Here is a 5,212-nt window from a genome sequence, read left to right as displayed (position 1 = left end):
TTGGTCACCGTCATTTTAGTTAAATATAAAACAAAACTCTAAATTAAAATAACATTCGAATTGTAGAAGACAGCTGTTACAATACTTTTTAAACAATGTATCATATTGCCCAGAGGCTATAGTGGAGCAGCCTGAGAAGTCTCACACAAGTATTGTCCTCATTTCCTTAACAGTTTTGCTCTTTTGGTGTTGTAATTGCTTTTGGCAATTTTGTAAAACACTCACCATTTTAGTTAGCTTTTCTCATCTCACAGAATTAACAGTATATGTTTTTTCTTTAACCTAGGTTGCAACTTATTTACAATAATATTCATTAAGACAGGGGTCCCCACTTCTGGAGTTAATCCAGGAAACTTTTCAAAATATTACGCATGCGTTCTACACATTCATTAAAATCATTTTCATTTGTATGACATTGTGTATTTTATGCCAATCTACAGTGGGAGGGAAATATTTTTTGTCAAGCTCCTACTAGGTGCATTGAAATCAACATATCACTCAATGCCTCTGCCTCTTGTCTCCCGGAGTGCTATTGGAAGCCTCTGCCTCTGGCAAGGCACCGGCTGGCGCCATCCTCACCGAGTACTCAAGAGGTGCCACATGGTGTGGCCTTTGTCGTAACCATGCCTGGAGGAGGCAGAGGTACAGCAGTTTATAGTCATCCAGTTCTCCCTCAGACACTGGTGTTCATTCACTGAGGTAGACACGATTATACTTTGCGTTTTCTTTCTGCGTCTTTTTAACATCGATAGCTTGTTTGTAAAAGAGAGAGCGAGAGAGAGACGAAGATTAACGGTTGGGCTGTCACTTTAAGGCACTGGAAGTAACTTTGGATTTCTACTGAGTTGGAGATAGCACCAAGCAGCTCTTAAGTTGCTACGGTGACCAAGGGTGTTATTTAATGAACACTGGATGTTATGATTTTCGGCAGGTTGTTGACACTTTCTTCAAGGATTTTTGCCTGCTTGCATTTCTTCACAGAGGGAGGAAGGAGGAGTTATTTGGATGACAGGTGGTACCCAGTATGGTGAGGTAAAATAGGAGGTCAGATGTACAGACCTCAGACACATGAGCATTGTTGTGCCCGCAGGAAAGGTGGGTTTTGGAGGATTGATCAGGCGGATCGATCCATCACTCTTGCAGTGGAAAGAGGAAAAGGGTTGACTGGTGGGGAGTTGTCCATGTGTCCACCCTCGCCTGGAGGATAGCTCCACCACAGATAACCAGTCCCCTTTGCTAAATTCACAGTCGGTGGCTTTTAAAGGATTTGGAAGGACAATGAGAAGATCAATGGCATCAACTCACCTGAAGATTCAAATCTATCTATCTATCTATCTATCTATCTATCCCTCCCTCCTTCCCTCCCCCCCTCTCTCTCTCTCTCTCTCTCCCTCTCTCTCTCTCATCATCGTAAGACTTTATCTTTTTACCCCTAGACTTAAAGAAGTTTGGTTTTTCATACCTATATTTCCACACTTACTGATAGATATATATATATATATATATATATATATATATATATAATCATTGCTAACCTGTTTGATTTATCTACATTTATATTACTGTATTGTGTAGTTACTAATAAATATTATTAGTTTATAGCAATACTGAACTTCAAAGTGTTTTCCATTTCTGCTGGTCTTTTATTCCCGTCACGGGGTAGGTGACACTTTTCTTCCTTTAACTTTTGTTCACTTACTCTGCTCTTTCATAAGACCATAAGGTATAGGAGCAGAGTAAAGTGGTTCGGCCCAATGAGTCTGCTCTGCCATTTCGTGATTGCTGATCCATTTCGCTTGCAACCTCATTGTCCTGCCTCCCCCACCCCCCTCCCACCACCACCACCACCACCCCCACCCCCATAACCTTTCATGCCCTGACTAATCAAGAACCTATCAACCTCCACTTAATATATAATGACCTGGCCTCTACAGTCACCTGTGTCAATGAATTCCATAGATTCAGCACCCTCCATCTAAATAAATTTGTCCTCATCTCTGTTCTAAATGGACGTCCCTTTATTCTGAGGCTGTGCACTCTGGTTCTAGACTCCCCCACTCTTGATAGCATACTCTCCACATCCACTCTATCTAGGCCTTTCAACATTTGATAGGTTTCTATGAGATCCCTCCTCACTCTTCCGAATTCTAGTGAGTACAGGCCCAGAGCCATCAATCGTTCCTCATACAATAAGCCTTTCATTTCCAGAATCATTCTTGTGAACATCCTCTGAATCCTCTCCAAATCAGCACATACATTCTTAAACAGGGGGCCCAAAACTGCTCTTAATACTTTAGGTGAGGCCTCACCATTGCCTTATAAAGCCTCAGCATTATGTCTTTGCTTTTATATTCTAGTCCTCTCAAAATTAATGCTAACTTTGCATTTGCCTTCCTCACCACTGGCTCAACCTGCAAGTTAATTTTAGACAATCCTGCACAAAGACTCCCAGGTCCCTTTGCAACTAGGATGTTTGATTATTTTTCTCCATTTAGAAAATAGTCTGTGCTTTTTTCCTTCTACCAAAGTGCATGACCATACACTTCACAACACTGTATTCCATCCGCCATTTCTTTGCCCATTCTTCTAATCTGTCTAAGTCTTTCTACAGGCTTTCATGCTTCTCAGCACTACCTGCCCCTCCACCAATCTTCATAGCATCTGCATACTTGGCCACAAAGCCATCAATTCCATCCACCAGATCGTTGACATACAATGTAAAAAGTAGTAGTCCCTGGAAAATGCCATTAGCTACCAGCAGCCAATCAGAAAAGGCTCCCTTTATTCCCATTCTTTGCCTCCAGGCAATCAGACAGTGCTCTATCCATGCTAGTCTCTTTCCTGTAATACCATGGGATCTTATCTTGTTAAGCAGCTTCACGTGCAGCACCTTGTCAAAGGCCTTCTGAAAATTCAAGTACCCAACATCCACCAATTCTCCTCTGACTATCCTGCATGTTATTTCTCAAAGAATTCTAACACACTTGTCGGGCAAGATTTTCCCTTAAGGAAACCATGCTGTCTTTGGCCTATTTTTATCATGTGCCTCCAAGTATCCTGAAATCACATCCTTAACAATTGACTCCAAGATCCTCCCAAGTACTGCTGTCAGGCTAACTAGCCTATAACTTCCCTTCTTCTACTTCCCTCCCTGCTTGAAGAGTGGAGTGACATTTGCAATTTTCCAGTCCTCCGGAACCATGTGAGAATCTATTGATTCTTGAAAGATCATTACTAGTGCCACCACATTCTCTTTAGCTACCTCTTTCAGAAAGCTGGATTATTGTCCACCTGGTCCAGGTAACTTATCTATGTTCAGACCTTTCAGTTTAAAAGCACCTTCTTCTTAGCAATAGCAACTGCACTCCTGCTCCCCAACACTCTCGAATTTCCAGCATACTGCTAGTGTCTTCCACAGTGAAGACTGATGCAAAATACTAATTCAGTTTGTCTGCCATTTCCTTATCCCCATAACTAACTCTCCAGTGTCACTTTCCAGCATCCAATATCCACTCTCACCTCTCTTTTTGTCTTTATATATCTGAAAATACTTCAAAGGTTCAAAGGTACAATTTAATGTCAGAAAAATGTATACAATATACATCCTGAAATGCTCTTTTTTCGCAACCATCCACGAAAACAGAGGAGTGCCCCAAAGAATGAATGACAGTTAAATGTTAGAACCTCAATGTACACCCCAGCTCCCCCCACCCCGGGCATAAGTGGCAGCGAGCAACAATACCCTCTCCCCCAGCAAAAAAAAACATTGGCACCGCCACTGAGCACTCAAGTATGAGCAAAGCAATAGCAAAGACACAGACTTGCAGTTACCCCAAATGTTTGCATTTCACCTGGTATTCGACATACCACAGGTTCTCTCTCTCCCTAATAAGGAGAAAGAGATGTCTCCATTTTCCCAGTGAGCAGAGAGACATAACAAACAACTCACTGGTTTACGATGTTATAAGTCCGTTACATTGCTTTTTTCGAGCTCTGTGCCTGAAGATCGCAAAGATCCGGGGTCTCCAGGCACACAGCCATAGATATTTCGATTCCCCCAACGATGCACAGGTCTCCTGTCGTGACACCGACCCTCGATCCACCTGTCTCCAGAGCCCCCAGATCCTTGGCTTCCAAACCCGAGTATGTAACTCCCAATAGGGTCTTTGTACTCATGCTGCTCCTTAATTCCACCCACAACGATTCTACATCTTCCGATCCTATGTCATATTTCTAAGGATTTGATTGCATCTTTTACCAACAGAACCACACCACTCCCTCTGCCTACCTGCCTGTCCATTTGGTATAATGTGTATCCTTGGATGTTAAGCTCCTATCTGTAATCTTTTTTCAGTCACTAATCATTGATGCCACAATGTCGAGTCTCTAACTGTAGTACAAGATATCTCCCTTGTTCTGTATACTGTGAGCATTGAAATATAACACCTTCAGTCCTGTATCTGTCACCCTTTTTGATTTTATCCCCCTTTTACACTGCAACCCATCGCACTATCTGTAATTTTGCCCTATCATCTGCTTGTCCTTCCTGACAGTCTCACCACACACTGCTTCTGCTTGTAAACCAACTGCCCTATCACACCAGTTCCCACTGCCCTGTATAATTAGTGTAAACCCTCCCCAACAGCAGACATACCTGCACGGACATTGGTTCTCCTCTGGTTCAGATGTAACCCATCATTTTGTACAGGTTGTACCTTCCCCAGAAGAAATCACAATGATCCACAAGTTTGCCCCTGCACCAGTTTCTCAGCCATGCATTCATCTGCCAAGACATCCCATTCTTACCCTCGCTGGCACGTGGTACAAGCAACAATCTTACGATTGCTGCCCACCTATCTCCCTAAATACATTTTCAGGACCTCTTCACTTTTCCTACCTGTGTCATTGGTGCCAATATGTAACAAGACTTCTGGCTGCTCACTGCTCACTCTCCCCCGCCCTTTCGAATGCTATGGACCTGATCCAAGATGTCCCTGACCCTGGCACCTGGGAGGCAACATACCATCTAGTTGTCTCTTGCTTCAAGATTAACCTAACCATTTTTTATTTAACATTTTCATTGAACAGACACAATCTTCTCACATTTTCATTTCTCTAACAACATGTCTGCAGACACTCACTTTGGCCAGTCCACCCATGCGATATATTTCTCAACATACCTGATGCTTTCTGGTCCACAATGTGCAAATAT

Source organism: Mobula birostris, unplaced genomic scaffold (assembly GCF_030028105.1).
Source record: "Mobula birostris isolate sMobBir1 unplaced genomic scaffold, sMobBir1.hap1 scaffold_4376, whole genome shotgun sequence".
NCBI classification, from domain to species: domain Eukaryota; kingdom Metazoa; phylum Chordata; class Chondrichthyes; order Myliobatiformes; family Myliobatidae; genus Mobula; species Mobula birostris.
The sequence above is the reverse complement of the archived record's forward strand: the minus strand, read 5'-3'. Positions refer to the sequence as shown.